This window comes from Chiloscyllium punctatum, chromosome 30 (genome assembly GCF_047496795.1).
Source record: "Chiloscyllium punctatum isolate Juve2018m chromosome 30, sChiPun1.3, whole genome shotgun sequence".
Taxonomy (NCBI): domain Eukaryota; kingdom Metazoa; phylum Chordata; class Chondrichthyes; order Orectolobiformes; family Hemiscylliidae; genus Chiloscyllium; species Chiloscyllium punctatum.
The window spans coordinates 43181559-43197831 of NC_092768.1; the positions used below are offsets into that span (position 1 = coordinate 43181559).

Sequence of the window (16273 nt, forward strand, 5' to 3'; positions counted from 1 at the left end):
AAGTGAATGTCCGATGTTGCAAAAGTGAGTGAGTGTGAGAGTGAGAGGGAGCGGCTGTTGTGGGGTGTGAGCGAGTGTGAGCGCTGAGCATACTTACCTGGCAGGGGAGCTGACATGATCAGTGCGGTGGCGCTCCCAGGATGAGGCTATCCCATTGCACTTTGGGTGTGCTGATGCCTGCGATGTCTCCAAATGCGGGATACTCGACTGCAAAATTTGTGGTAGTGGGGGACTGCGTTCGCGCTCTCCCCTGATATTCAAACTAATGGCAGAATCTAAATTGCACTTTTTCTGTAGGCAGTGCTGTTATACTGCAGCTTGCCTTCTCACGGCTCCGTTAACTTCTTCTCCAAGCAAGATCCGTCCTAACTTTAAAACCGTTAGGCGGCCCCCATACCTCTGCTGCATATATGACCATTTCCCTCTATTGCCTCACGATATCTCTCTACATGCTCCTTAAACACCTTCCCTCTTAGCTGCTCTCAGTCACCATCTGCTCCATGTCTTACCACCATTTGCTGCTTCGTCAACCTACCAAGCAAGGGCATCAACACCCTGAGCGACAAAGTGCAAATTCCAGCCCACCTCACGCCTGGGGGGAGCAATCTTCCGCCTTCGGACCCTCCAACCACACAGCATCAATGTTGACTTCAGCCGTTTCCTCATCTTCCACCCCCACCTCATCTCAGATGCGCCCCTCCACTTGACTTGTCCCACCTGTCCATTTTCCTTCCCACCTATCCACTCCACACTCCACACTGACCTATCCCCATCAATGCTCCCCAACCCCCACCCACTTGCATGTACCTATCACCTTCACAGCAAGCTTCCCCCAGCTCCACAACCACCTCCAGTCCAATTACCGCTTTCGCTCTGCTCCAAGTCTCCAGTCTGCTCCAATTCAGCTCTCAGCCATTATGTACTGATACAGGCCTCAGCCATTCTGTACTGACCCAGGCCTCGAATCCTGTCCCATCCAGCTCTCAGCCATTCTGTCCTGACGCAGGCCTCTAATTCGCTCCCCCCCATCCAGCTCTCAGCCATTCTGTACTGACACAGGCCTCTAATCCTCTCCAATCCAGCTCTCAGCCATCCTGTATGGATACAATCCTCTAATCCGCCCCCATCCAGCTCTCAGCCATTCTGAACAGATACTGGCCTCTAATCCACTCCAATCCAACTTTCTGCAATTCTGTACTGATTCAGGCCTCTAATGCAGACTCATCCAGCTCTCAGCCATTCTGTACTGACACAGCCCTCTAATCCGCCTCCATCCAGCTCTCAGCCATTCTGTACTGATCCAGGCCTCTAATCCTGTCCCATCCAGCTCTCAGCCATCCTGTACTGATCCAGGCCTCTAATCCACTCCAATCCAGCTCTCAGTCATCCTGTGCTCATCCGGGCCTCGAATCAGCTCCAATCCAGCTCTCAGCCATTCAAGGCTGTTGCATCTCTCCATCGGCTCTTCTTCAGCTCTCAGCTGCTCCACACTGATCCAGGCCTCTGGCTCACTCTGTTTTGCCTCAAAGTTGCTGTGCACTGATCCAGGCCTCTGGCTCACTCTATTCTTCCTTACAGCTGCTGCACACTAATCCAGGCCACCAGCCAATTCTGTTCTGCCTCTCAGCCTCTCCGCACCACACTAGGCCTCCAGAACACTGTGTGCTGGCTCACAGCTGCTCCACACTAATCCAGGCCTCTAGCCCACTCTGTTCTGCCTCTTAGCCTCACCACACCACTCTAGGCCTCCAGCCCAATGTGTGCTGGCTCACAGCTGCCCTGCACTGATCCAGGTCTCCAGCCCACTTTGTTCTGCCGCACAGCTGCTCCGCAGTAATCCAGGTATCCTAATTTAATCTTGTCCCATTTGTCAGCACTTGGCCCTTATCCCTCTAAACCCTTCCTATTCATTTCGCCATTCAGATGCCTTTCCCATGTTGTAATTGTACCAACCTCCATCACTTGGATCGTTTGGTTGTGCTGACCTGCTCTTGGTGGATCTTCATGATGGCTTCGACCCAACGCCAATTCAGGTACCAGCCAACCTCTGAGCTATGGCCTCAGCAGCCACTTGCAGCCCTGGCAACGTCATTCGGAACACAGTCAGGGTGACCGTGAAGAAGGTGGCAGAGCACACACCGGTGGGTTGGAGGTTATTTGTGAAGTAAGTTCTGCTGGAGTGCTGCGGGCTCGCAGTAGTGGACGTATACTGCCTCCAGTATTTCCTTGGCGCCGGCTACTTCGATGTGACCTTCAGAAGCGTGAAGCAGTGCGAACAGCTCCTGAAGGTCTTCAAGGAGAAGGAAGGGGAACTGCTGTTTTCCATCTTGTCAGCGACCCCATTGTGTGTGCTTCCTGCACAGAGGAATCGGGTTGTTGCAATCCATATGTACAACCCCTATGTTCCAGCGGCTGATGTCCTGACCTTCCTGGGAAGGTACGTCCAAGTTGAGGGAGACGCCACTGATGTGATCAACCCCTTTGGGATCTGGACCAGTAAGCGCCAGGTCAGGGTAACTCTGAGGGCCTATGATAGTGTGAAAATCCTCCACCCACCCTCGAGCTTCGCAATTGGAGGGAGCAGAGGCTACCTGACATATGCAGGGCAGCCGAAAGTGTGCCGAATCTGCAGGAAGTCGGGACACGTGGCGGCGGATTGCAAAGTGACCATCTGCAGGAACTGCAAACAGGAGGGTCACTTGACTAAGGACTGTCAGGAAGAAAAGAGCTGCAACCTGTGCGGAGAGGCGGGCCACATGTATAAGACCTGCCCAAGACGGGGGGGGGGGGCCCACTTACGCACAGATGGCTGGAGGTGGCAATGTGAGCCGTGGACCCCCAAAGACCAGTAAGGTCCACCCAGACAGCAGGGAAACGGAGTCTGGTGGCACCCAGAAAGAAGAACAGGCTGGAGTGGAGGAGGCGGCAGCCAGCGGAGAGACACAGCAGCTGATCCTAGCTCTAGCCGGGCAGATGGAAGAAATGGAGGAGGAGGTAATCAAGCAGGCAGAGGAGTGGATACCTGTTAAAAACAGGAAGAGGAAATCTTGCCAGGCCCCCAAAGCCTCCCCGCAAAAGGGGAAAAGACAGCTGCACGAGGGAGGGATGGCCAGCTCTTCGGAGGGGGATGATGGACGCAAAGAAGGCCATCACCACCAGAAGAAGAGACAGAGTGCCGTCGGTAAAAAGGAGGGTATTTCCTCCCAACCAGGAAACAACGAACCCCCCGAAGTCCACTCTCCACCCAGTGAGAACCAGGGGGTACACACTGCCCCACAACTTCAGGCAACCGAGAGCTGTGATCCTCTGACAGTCCCATTGTCAGACACAGAACTGGACAGTGAGGACCCTTGCCTTGGCTCAATGACACCAGAGCGGGTAAATGACCCCAGTGAGGAGCTGGATAGCTACCTCAGCCCAGCGAAGGTCCAGCAGTTCGTGCTTACCTTGGGGATGTAGACAGCCACCCCAGAGACACGACAGTCAAATGGACAATGGTAACCCCATAAACTGGGGGTTAAAGAATGTTCACTTGCTTTCATATAACAGGGCACCCACTCAGTAGGTGGGTTCCGCTGAAGCCACAGCCAAATACCAAGAGACTGGATGGTTAATAAAGGTAACTGTTAATAGGATAACTATATATTTGATTGATTCAATCTGTGCTTTGCAATGTTAAGACATGCACTGTATATAACTATGAACGATATGGAAAATTGTACAAGTACCAAAGATTTATTTATATGAATAAAGTATATTTTGAAATTAAAAAAATGGTGTTCCCTGGACGAGGCTATCCCATTGCACTTTGGGTGTGCTGACGCCTGCGATGTCCCCAAATGCGGGATACTCGACTGCAAAATTTGTGGTAGTGGGGGACTGCGTTCGCCCTCTCCCCTGATTTACATACTAATGACAGAATCGGAATTGTACTTTTTCTGTAGGCAGTGCTGTTATGCTGGAACTTGTCTTGTCACTCCTCCGTTAACCCCCAGGTTTGCTCGGGCAGTCTTTGGTATACCTTTCTTCCCTCTCCAAGCAAGAGCTGTCCTAACTTTAAAACCGTTAAGCGCCCACCAAACCTCTGCTGCATATGTGACCATTTCCCTCTATTTCCTCACGATATCTCTCAACATGCTGCTTAAACACCTTCCCTCTTAACTGCTCTCAGTCACCATCTGCTCCATGTCTTACCACCGTTTGCTTCTTCGCCAACCTACCAAGCAAGGGCATCAACACCCTGAGCCACAAAGTGCAAAATCCAGCCCACCTCACGCCTGGGGAGAGCAATGCCTCATCTTCCGCCTTCGGACCCTCCAACCACACAGCATCAATGTTGACTTCACCCGTTTCCTCATCTTCCACCCCCACCTCATCTCAGACCCGACCCTCCATTTGACTTGTCCCACCTGTCCATTTTCCAACCCCCACCTCATCTCTTTTATCTCCAAGGTTTCGTACAATGTTCCAGAAACTTACTCGCGTGCCTCCTTTCGCGTTCTGGGATATTTCCCCATCAGATCCAGGGGACTTGTCCACCTTAATGATTTTTAAATAAAGGCCCCCAACCCCACCTCTTGTTTAATGTTGAAATGCCCGGAGTACCAACATACCTGTCTCTAAACTTCCCACCCACTCTGCCCTTCTGCTTTGTGAATACTGATGCAAAGTATTCGCTCCCAACATCACCCACTTCCACCAGCTCCACACACAGATTTAGGTTCTACTGTATCACGTGTACTCAAGTACAGGAGTACGGTGGATAGTATATAATGTCGCCACACACGGGGTCACCTTCCAAATAAACTGTAGCACTAACTATTAAAAGTTTAAACGAAAAAAACCACCCAACACCAGGCTATCGTCCAACAGGGTTTATTTGGAAACACAAGCTTTCGGAGCAGAGATAGAGGACACAGAATTTCTACCAAAAACACCGGCGTCTCCAAATCATCACCGAACATAGTTCGAGGCTGGGGATCAGGCCTTGATCGCGGATGGAGATAAGTCCTTGATCGCGGATGGAGATAAGTCCTTGTTCGCGGATGGAGATAAGTCCTTGATCGCGGATGGAGATAAGTTCTTGTTCGCGGATGAGGATCAGCCGTTGATTGGAGAGTTGAGTCTTTCACACCCAGAGCCAGATACCAGGCAGGGATCAGCAAACAATCTGGCGCCTTCGGTGACCTGTGGGGAAAGGAAACAAAGTGGTTAAGGTTTCAACTTGCATCTGGACAGCATTATCACGGCCGCACTGCTCGAGTAACTAACGTAACTAACTCAGTCATAACAGAAAAGTCAACCTTCCCCTAGCACCGCCTCCATCAGACACACTTGGGAAAGGGACAGCACCAGGTTAAGGAAAAGGAAAGTAAAAGGAAACATCCATTAATCTCGAATTGAAGTCAAAGTTGTAGTGACTCTGAAATAACCAAATAAGATAGCTTACCTCGAACTCTGTCCCCACCAACCACGATTAGCCAGACCTGTGGAAAACATTCGGCCCCTCGCTGAGCTCCAACATTTCCTGCTGGAACGAAGAACTGCAGCCGCTGGAAACCTGAAACAGAAAAGACTGGAGAAGGGAGAAAGTGTAGTTCAGTTGGAGACTCCCGACTCGAAACCGGTTACTTTCTGAGCTAACCTTTCAAAAAAAAAGAGGAAGTAAGATGGAAGAGAATGGCAGAAGATAGGGTAGAAGTAGAGGGAAAGAATGAAGGTAATCCATACAGGCTGGATCCCAGCTGAGACTAGCAGAGGAGTGATTTCGGTGGGAAAGCCACAGCAAATCCTCCTGAGCTGAGTCTCCAGCTGCAGATGCAGATATAGACGTGTTGAGCAGCTGGATTTCGTCCAAGTGAAGTGAAGAGAGCGCTGAGCTTGGGTAAAGCCTTTGCTTGATGCAGCCGCCCGAGTGGTTGGTGTCCTCGAAGAGTCCCATCAGGCAAAGTCTGGCTGGCTTCTTGCAGGACCATGAGGGCCGAGCTCTGGAAGCGCAGGTGGGTCTTGAAGCCCTGGGCGATGTCCGTCGCAGGCGCTGGAAGGGCAGCTTGCGGATCAGCAGCTCGGTGGGGTTCTGGTAGCGGCGGATCTCTGGCAGTCCCACGGTCCTTTCCGCTCCCAGTGAACTTCAGCGCCGTCTGCTTCGTCCTCGCCACACACTCTCTCCCCCTCCCGCCCACTCTCTCCCATCCCCACCCACTCTCTCCCATCCCCACCCACTCTCTCCCAACCCCTCCCATCCCCACCCAGTCTCTTCCATCCCCTCCCACTCTCACCCATCCCATCCCTGTCGCTCCCGTTTTCCCGCCCAGTCTCTTCCATCCCCTCCCAGTCTTTCCCTCCCCTCCCAGTCGCTCCGGTTTTCCCGCCGAGTCTCTCCTCTTCCCGCCCAGTGTCTCACTCACACCGCCCCTCCTTTTAAAACGGCTGAGCCGCTGGCGGCTGGCGCCCGGCGTTTTGTGATTGGTTCAGTAAAGCCCGCGTCTGATTGCCGCATAAAGCGCCCCCGCTGATCTCACTGATTGGTTGATATTGCGCTTTGTGATTGGACGGTTTGACAATCCGGGAACAATCACCCCCATATTTGGGAAACTCTGTGTTGCTGGACAGAATTGCATCAGGCTGCCTTATTAGGTTATGATGCTCGTGTTCAGCACAGGGTGCTGTTGTTTTGAGCGCAAAACTTTGTTTCTATTTTGTATGCTTTGTTCATACAAATCTTTGTTAGATTCACAGCTGATGGTGCCATTCACATTCAGAGAACAGGTTCAGTCGTGGATATCACTGGATTAAATGCCCATCCTCTTGGCTTCAGCTTGGGTCACTCAGCACATCGTCCTGGACCTTGGAATGTGCCAGTTTGCTACACTCAGTCAGGGGCTGGGAGATTTGTCAGAACCAAAGCAGTTATTTTGTCACATACTAAAAGCCTGGAAACCATTTTGAATCTTATGTTAGTGTCTGTCTGTCATACACTGTTCCCTGGCTCAGTGAGGTGGTTGAACTTGCAGCTGCACAAATACCTAACAGTGAAGTCTTTCCCAGCTCTTCCTTTACAAGAACCTCTTGTGTACAGACACTTGCTTATCAGCAACTAACCAATGCTGTACAGACACTATGTGACTGAGGCTAGTGACTGGGCAAAGTGCCTGAACTCGCCTTATCCCCTGATGACAGGGGAGTTTCGAAGGGGATTAGAAGTTAGTAATTATATGCCGGTGGTACCAGATTATAGTCCAAAAGGCTTATTGGGAAGTAAGCTAGTGTTTCCAAATAAACCTGTTGGACTATAACCAGGTGTTGTGTGGTTTTTAACTTGGTCCACCCCAGTCCAACACCAGCTCCTCCACATTATGGTTCCCTGAAGTTAGAGAATAATTTCTTGTAATAAAGATCGATTCTTGTTCAATGCAGAAACTTGGTCGGAAGTCGCGGAAACTGGGGAATACTTATTATTAATGTTCCTAATGACACTGGGAACAATGAGGCTTGACTAACAGCTACCTCAGTGATTTATAACAAGATGTAATGTGTACAAGGTCATCGAGTCTCGGAGATGTACAGCATGGAAACAGACCCTTCAGTCTAACTCCTCCATGCTGACCACATATCCTAAATTAATCAACTCTCTTTTGTCAGCATTTGACCTATATCCCCCTGAACCTTTTCAAGTTTCACAACAGCCTTCCTACAGCAGGGAGACCAGAACTGAACGCAATATTCCAAAAGCGACCAAACCAATGTCCTGTCCAACTACAACATGACCTCCAACTCCTATACTGAAGTGAACTGTTAATCTGCGACAGCCCATTTTGCTCTCTGTAATAATTGAGAAATCACAGCTGAAAAGGAAAATAGTTTCTTGTTGGACACCAAAACAGAGCCACTACTTGTTTTGTATATGAGCTAGTCCCAGCCTGGGGCAGACATTTCTGCAGACCCATCCCTGAGTCTGCTTTGTAAAGGGCTCAGTTGATGCATTCCAACTATATCACTCAATGCCTCTCACTGCCCAGAGTGTGGGGCCTGGACTGGTGGCTGGTCGCTTGCTGTTTTGAGCCAGAGCATGGAGATGGGCAGGTTTGTACTTTTTCTTTGTTGCACAGGCTCATGTGTATAACATTGAGAGGTCACATGATAGAGAATTCATGGTGCCTTTTTGAACCCCTATGTATCCCTGGGTCTGCCACTTAAACAGATCTCGGCTTGCAACTTGCAGCGTTCCAGGAATGGGGCAGACCAGGATTAATCTTTGTGCATTTAGGGAAGAGATGGAATCCACACAAGTGGGGAAACAGGCCATTCGGCCCAACAGATCCACACCAACCTTCCAAAGGGCATCCCACCCACACCCTGTCCTCCTCATGGCCAATGCACCTAGCCTGCACGTGGGCCATTCCACCCAAACCTGCACATCCCAGGACACTATGGGGCAAATTACAGTGGCCAATCCACCTAACCTGCACATCTTTGGATGGTGGGAGGAAACCGGAGCACACGCAGACACAGGGAGAATGTACAAACTGAACACAGACAGTTGCCCGAGGCTGGGATTGAACCAGGGTCACTAGCACAGTGAGGCATTGGTGCTAACTACTGAGTAACCGTGCCATATCTCTCTCTCTCTCTCTCTCCCTTCCATGACACCTTCTACTGCTATTGCTAAAGCATCTCACTTATATAACAATGTCGGAACTCAAGAGGTGGGAGCGGAATTGACTAATTGAACCCCTTGAGTCTGCTCGACCATTTAATATGACGAAAACTAATCTCATCCCAGCTTCAACCCCACTTTCCTTCTCACTCTGCATATCCCTTCAACCATCACTAATTGAAAATCTGTCTATCTCCTCCTTAACTTTAATCAATGTCCTGGCATCCACCACACTCTGGGCTGATCAATTCATAACACTTCCTCCTTATTACTCTTTTAAATTGGATACCTCTTAGTCTCAATTTTACATCATTCTCTCATGGGATATGGGCATCGCTGTCTGGGCCCAGCATTCACTCCCTGTCCCTAGTTACCCCCTTCTTAAGATGATGGTGAGCTGCCTTCTTGAATCACTGCTGCCCACCTGCTGTGGGTTGACCCTCAATGACTTAGGGAAGGAATTCCAGGATTTTGACCCAGTGACAGTGAAGGAACGGCGATATATCTCCACAGTGTGGGAACAGGCCATTCAGCCCAACAGGTCTACACCAACCCTCCGAACAGCATCCTACCTAGACCCATGAGGGTAACACGGTGGCTCAGTGGTTAGCACTGCTGCCTCACAACACCAGGGACCCAGGTTCAATTACAGACATGGGCGACTGTCTGTGTGTAGTTTGCACACTCTCTCTGTGTCTGCGTGGTTTCCTTCAGGTGCTCCGGTTTCCTCCCACAGTCCAAAGATGTGCAGGTCAGGTTAATTGGCCATTCTAAATTGCCCATAGTGTTAGGTGCATTAGTCAGAGGGAAATGGGTCTGTCTGGATTACAGGGTAGGTGTGGATTTATTGAACCAACCGGCCTGTTTCCACACTGTAGGGAATATAATCTAATCTAATCCCTTCTTGATGGTGAGTGGCTTGGATGGCAACTTGCAAGAGGTGGTGTTCCCGTGTATCTGCTGTCCTTGTCCTTTTAGATTGAGGTAGGCTAGATTGCAAGGCGCTGTCTGAGAATCTTTGGTGAATTTCTGCAGTGCCAACTTTAGGTACATTTAAGTTGTCATTGGACAAGCATATGGATGTACATGGAATAGTGTAGGTTAAATGGGCTTCAGATTGGTATGACAGGTCGGCACAACATCGAGGGCTGAAGGGCCAGTACTGCGCTGTAATGTTCTATGTTCTATCTTGTAGATAGTGCACACTACTACTACAGAGCATCGGTGGTGGAGGAAGTGGATGCTTGTGGATGTGGTGCCAAACAAGCAGGGGGCTGCTTTGTCCTGGATGGTGTCAAGCTTCTTGAGTGTTGTTGGAGCTGCACTTTGTAGGTGGTGGACAGGCTTTGGGGACTCAAGAGATGCGTTACTCGCCAGAATATTCCTAGCCTCTGACCTGTTCTTGTAGCTGCTGTGTTTATGTGGTAAGTCCAGTTGAGTGTATGGTCAATGATAACCCCCAGGATGTTGATAGTGGGGGATTCAGTGAGGGTGACACCATTGAATGTGAAGGGACATGGTTAGATTGTCTCGCATTGATGACGGTCATAGCCTGGCAATTGTGTGGTGTGAATGTTACTTGTCACTTGTCAGCCGAAATCATGTAAACTTGAATCACTGGGCGGGAAGGGGAGAGACTGGGCGGGAAAATGGGAGAGAGTGGGTGGGATGGGCGAGAGTGGGTGGGGATGGGAGAGACTGGGAGGGGATGGGCGAGAGTGGGAGGGGATGGGAGAGAGTGGGTGGGGATGGGCGAGAGTGGGCGGGGATAGGCGAGAGTGGGAGGGGATGGAAGAGACTGGGCGGGAGGGGATGGGAGAGAGTGGGCGGGAGGGGGAGAGAGTGGGAGGGGATTAGATTAGATTACTTACAGTGTGGAAACAGGCCCTTCGGCCCAACAAGTCCACACCGCCCCGCCGAAGCGCAACCCACCCATACCCCTACATCTACCCCTTACCTAACACTACGGGCAATTTAGCATGGCCAGTTCACCTGACCTGCACATCTTTGGACTGTGGGAGGAAACCGGAGCACCCGGAGGAAACCCAAGCAGACACGGGGAGAATGTGCAAACTCCACACAGAGAGTGGCCTGAGGCGGGAATTGAACCCGGGTCTCTGGCACTGTGAGGCAGCAGTGCTAACTACTGAGCCACCGTGCCGCCCAAAAAATAACCAAATAACTGGGAGGGGATGGGAGAGAGTGGGCGGGAGGGGGAGAGAGTGGGAGGGGATGGGCGAGAGTGGGCGGGAGGGGGAGAGAGTGTGTGGTGAGGACGAAGCAGACGGCGCGGAAGTTCACTGGGAGGGGAAAGGACCGTGGGACTGCCAGAGATCCACCGCTACCAGAACCCCACCGAGCTGCTGATCCGCAAGCTGCCCTTCCAGCGCCTGCGACGGACATCGCCCAGGGCTTCAAGACCCACCTGCGCTTCCAGAGCTCGGCCCTCATGGTCCTGCAAGAAGCCAGCCAGACTTTGCCTGATGGGACTCTTCGAGGACACCAACCACTCGGGCGGCTGCATCAAGCAAAGGCTTTACCCAAGCTCAGCGCTCTCTTCACTTCACTTGGACGAAATCCAGCTGCTCAACACGTCAATATCTGCATCTGCAGCTGGAGACTCAGCTCAGGAGGATTTGCTGTGGCTTTCCCACCGAAATCACTCCTCTGCTAGTCTCAGCTGGGATCCAGCCTGTATGGATTACCTTCATTCTATCCCTCTACTTCTACCCTATCTTCTGCCATTCTCTTCCATCTTACTTCCTCTTTTTTTTTGAAAGGTTAGCTCAGAAAGTAACCGGTTTCGAGTCGGGAGTCTCCAACTGAACTACACTTTCTCCCTTCTCCAGTCTTTTCTGTTTCAGGTTTCCAGCGGCTGCAGTTCTTCGTTCCAGCAGGAAATGTTGGAGCTCAGCGAGGGGCCGAATGTTTTCCACAGGTCTGGCTACTCGTGGTTGGTGGGGTCAGAGTTCAAGGTAAGCTATCTTATTTGGTTATTTCAGAGTCACTACAACTTTGACTTCAATTCGAGATTAATGGATGTTTCCTTTTACTTTCCTTTTCCTTAACCAGGTGCTGTCCCTTTCCCAAGTGTGTCTGATGGAGGCGGTGCTAGGGGAAGGTTGACTTTTCTGTTATGACTGAGTTAGTTACGTTAGTTACTCGAGCAGTGCGGCCGTGATAATGCTGTCCAGATGCAAGTTGAAACCTTAACCACTTTGTTTCCTTTCCCCACAGGTCACCGAAGGCGCCAGATTGTTTGCTGATCCCTGCCTGGTATCTGGCTCTGGGTGTGAAAGACTCAACTCTCCAATCAACGGCTGATCCTCAATCCGCGATCAAGGACTTATCTCCATCCGCGATCAAGGACTTATCTCCATCCGCGAACAAGGACTTATCTCCATCCGCGATCAAGGACTTATCTCCATCCGCGATCAAGGACTTATCTCCATCCGCGATCAAGGACTTATCTCCATCCGCGATCAAGGCCTGATCCCCAGCCTCGAACTATGTTCGGTGATGATTTGGAGACGCCGGTGTTTTTGGTAGAAATTCTGTGTCCTCTATCTCTGCTCCGAAAGCTTGTGTTTCCAAATAAACCCTGTTGGACGATAGCCTGGTGTTGGGTGGTGTTTTTCGTTTAAACATTTAATAGTTAGTGCTACAGTTTATTTGGAAGGTGACCCCGTGTGTGGCGACATTATATACTATCCACCGTACTCCTGTACTTGAGTACACGTGACACAGTAGAACCTAAATCTGTGTGTGGAGCTGGTGGAAGTGGGTGATGTTGGGAGCGAATACTTTGCATCAGTATTCACAAAGCAGAAGGGCAAGGTGGGTGGGGAGTTTAGGGACAGGTATGTTGGTACTCCGGGCATTTCAACATTAAACAAGAGGTGGGGTTGGGGGCCTTTATTTAAAAATCATTAAGGTGGACAAGTCCCCTGGATCTGATGGGGAAATATCCCAGAACGCGAAAGGAGACACGTGAGGAAGTTTCTGGAACCTTGTACGAAATCTTTGAGATAAAATAACAGCTGATTTGGGACACTGAAAGCAACATTGTAAATCCTAATGGCACGCTGGCTTTGTTTCTGCGCTGTGTGACTCTGACATGAAGCTGGGTGGGAGGGCGTGCTGTGGGGAAGATGCTTGGCAGACCGAGTATAATGTGGATAAATGTGAGGTAAACCTACCAACAGTGGCTAAGGACAAGATTGGCAGAGGTGCTCAAGTTGTGTTTAATTCCTCCACCCCCATCGTGGCATTACCGTCACTGAATTTCCCATTATCAGTATTCCCAGTGACCAGATACTCATCTGGACGAGCCAGATAAATATCTCACCTCGTCAGTGTGGAGTGGATAGGTGGGAAGTAAAATGAGATGAGGTGGGGGTGGAAGATGAGGAAACGGGTGAAGTCAACATTGATGCTCTGTGGTTGGAGGATGCGAAGGCGGAAGATGAGGCATTGCTCTCCCCAGGCGTGAGGTGGGCTGGATTTTGCACTTTGTAGCTCAGGGTGTTGATGCCCTTGCTTGGTAGGTTGACGAAGCAGCAAATGGTGGTAAGACATGGAGCAGATGGTGACTGAGAGCAGTTAAGAGGGAAGGTGTTTAAGCAGCACGCAGAGAGATATCGTGAGGAAATAGAGGGAAATGGTCACATATGCAGCAGAGGTATGGGGGCCGCCTAACGGTTTTAAAGTTAGGACGGATCTTGCTTGGAGAGGGAAGAAAGGTATACCAAAGACTGCCCGAGCAAACCTGGGTGTTAACGGAGCCGTGAGAAGGCAAGCTGCAGGATAACAGCACTGCCTACGGAAAAGGTGCAATTCGGATTCTGCCATTAGTGTGTAAATCAGGGGAGAGCGCGAACGCAGTCCCCCACTACCACAAATTTTGCAGTCGAGTATCCCGCATTTGGGGACATCGCAGGCGTCAGCACACCCAAAGTGCAATGGGATAGCCTCATCCTGGGAGCGCCACCATTTTTTTAATATTTAAAAATATACTTTATTCATGTAAATAAATCTTTGGTACTTGTACAATTTTAAATGTCGTTCATAGTTATATACATTGCATGTCTTAACATTACAAAGAACAAATTGAATTAATCGAATTCACAGTTATCCTATTAACAGTTACCTTTATTAACTATCCAGTCTCTTGGTATTTGGCTGTGGCTTCAGCGGAACCCACCTCCTGAGTGGGTGCCCTGTTATATGAAAGCAAATGAACCTTCTTTAACCCCCAGTTTATGGGGTTACCATTGTCCATTTGACTGTCCTGTCTCTGCGTTGGCTGTCTACATCCCCATGGTAAGCACGAACTGCTGGACCCTCACTGGACTGAGGTAGCTATCCAGCTCCTCACTGGGGTCATTTACCCGCTCTGGTGTCATTGAGCCAGGGCAAGGGTCCTCACTGTCCACTTCTGTGTCTGACAATGGGACTGTCAGAGGATCACAGCTCTCGGTTGCCTGTAGTTGTGGGGCAGTGGGTACCCCCTGGTTCTCACTGGCTGGAGGGTGGACTTCGGGGGGTCCGTTGTTTCCTGGTTGGGAGGAAATGCCCTCCTCTTTACCGACGGCGCTCTGTCTCTTCTTCTAGTGGTGATGGCCTTCTGTGCGTCCATCTTCCCCCACCGAAGAGCTGGCCGTCCTTCCCTCGTACAGCTGTCTTTTCCCCTTTTGCTGGGAGGCTTTGGGGGCCAGGCAGGATTTCCTCTTCCTGTTTTTAACAGGTATCCACTCCTCTGCCTGCTTGATTACCTCCTCCTCCATTTCTTCCATCTGCCCAGCTAGAGCTAGGATCAGCTGCTGTGTCTCTCCGCTGGCTGCCGCCTCCTCCACTCCAGCCTGTTCTTCTTTCTGGGTACCACCAGACTCCGTTTCCCTGCTGTCTGGGTGGACCTTACTGGTCTATGGCTGTCCACGGCTCACATTGCCACCTCCAGCCATCTGTGCGTAAGTGGGGCCTCCCTGTCTTGGGCAGGTCTTATACATGTGGCCCGCATCTCCGCACAGGTTGCAGCTCGTTTCTTCCTGGCAGTCCTTAGTCAAGTAACCCACCTATTTGCAGTTCCTGCAGATGGTCACCTTGCAATCCGCCGCCACGTGTCCCGACTTCCCGCAGGTTCGGCACACTTTCGGCTGCCCTGCATATGTCAGGTCACCTCTGCTCCCTCTAATTGCGAAGCTCGAGGGTGGGTGGAGGATGTTCTCACGATCATCGGCCCTCAGAATTACCCTGACCTGGCTCTTACTGGTCCAGATCCCAAAGGGGTTGATCACATCAGTGGCTTCTCCCTCAACTTGGACGTACCTTCCCAGGAAGGTCAGGACATCAGCTGCTGGAACATAGGGGTTGTACATATGGATTGTAACAACCCGATTCCTCTGAGCAGGAAGCACACACAATGGGGTCGCCGACAAGATGGAAAACAGCGGCTCCCCTTCCTTCTCCTGGAAGACCTTCAGGAGCTGTTCGCACTGCTTCACGCTTCTGAAGGTCACATCAAAGTAGCCTGCCCCAGGGACATCCTGCAGGTAGTACACCTTTTTTTAAAGATCAAAAATATACTTTATTCATAAAATGATTTGATGGTCTGTACATTTGGTCATGCCATACATATGTCAACATTTATATACACAGATCAGAATTTATCATTGTTATATACAGGTCTGTGCATTTCTCAATTTTATGCACATATATTTGGCTGAGGCATCAGCAGAGCCCAAAAAAACGTCCGCATGGGCCCCCTGTTCTTCTTTAGGCAGGCCGATCTTACACGGTGGTCTTTCCCCACCGCGCCTTGGCGGCAGCTGCCCCAAGCTTCAGCACATCCCTCAACACGTAGTCTTGGACATTGGAATGTGCCAGTCTGCAACACCCGGTCGGGGTCAACTCCTTCAGCTGGAAGATCAACAGGCTTCGGACCGCCCAGAGAGCGTCCTTCACCGAGTTCATGATCCTCCAGGCGCAGTTAATGTTCGTCTTGGTGTGAATCCTGGGGAACAGGCCGTAGAGCATGGAGACCCACGTCACAGCGCTGCTCGGGATGAACCTCGACAAGCACCACTGCATTCCTCTCCAGACTTCCTCTGCAGAGGCACATTCCAGAAGGAGGTGTGTGACAGTCTCGTCCCCACCGCAACCACTTCGAGGGCAGCGTGCGGTGCGGCAGAGAGTCCGGGCGTGCATGAAGGATCTCACAGGCAGAGCCCTTCTCACCACCAGCCAAGCCATGTCTTGGTGCTTGTTGGAAAGTTGGCCCGGTGACTGCAGCGGCACAGCTTCTGGGAATAGGCCAGACCTGTGCCACGTATAATAGCAAAGACAGTGCCTCACACCTGATGACCAGGTTTTTTCCCGTGATGGAGAGCGACTGTAGCTTCCATCTGCCCAGTTTCTGCCTCACTTTGCTGATACACTCCTCCCAAGACATGGCACACGCCCCAGCCCCCCCGAACCAAATACCCAGCACCGTCAGGTGTTCCGTCCTGACGGTGAAGGGGATCGAGGATTGGTCGGCCCAGTTCCCAAAGAGCATGGCCTCGCTCTTGCCTTGGTTTACCTTGGCCCCCGAGGCCCATTCGAACTGGTCACATATGC

General features: G+C 50.9%; 2 long non-coding RNA genes, 2 other non-coding genes and 1 pseudogene across 4 annotated transcripts; 3 read left to right on the forward strand and 2 right to left on the reverse strand.

The window, feature by feature from the left end:
- The first annotated feature begins 89 nt into the window (after nt 1-89).
- Nucleotides 90-253, forward strand: LOC140455736 (U1 spliceosomal RNA). The gene has a single exon (XR_011952999.1). It is a non-coding gene; the product is annotated as a U1 spliceosomal RNA (small nuclear RNA).
- Nucleotides 254-3735: 3482 nt separating this feature from the next.
- Nucleotides 3736-3900, forward strand: LOC140455852 (U1 spliceosomal RNA). The gene has a single exon (XR_011953081.1). It is a non-coding gene; the product is annotated as a U1 spliceosomal RNA (small nuclear RNA).
- A 959-nt stretch (nt 3901-4859) lies between these two features.
- Nucleotides 4860-6158, reverse strand: LOC140455453 (uncharacterized). The gene is made up of 2 exons (XR_011952853.1): nt 5450-6158; nt 4860-5187 (listed from the first exon to the last, which is right to left on the reverse strand). It is a non-coding gene; the product is annotated as an uncharacterized lncRNA (long non-coding RNA).
- A 4767-nt stretch (nt 6159-10925) lies between these two features.
- On the forward strand, nt 10926-12270 carry LOC140455454 (uncharacterized). Its single transcript, XR_011952854.1, has 2 exons — nt 10926-11631; nt 11729-12270. It is a non-coding gene; the product is annotated as an uncharacterized lncRNA (long non-coding RNA).
- Nucleotides 12271-13519: 1249 nt separating this feature from the next.
- LOC140455758 (U1 spliceosomal RNA) lies at nt 13520-13657 on the reverse strand (annotated as a pseudogene).
- Nucleotides 13658-16273: the final 2616 nt, after the last annotated feature.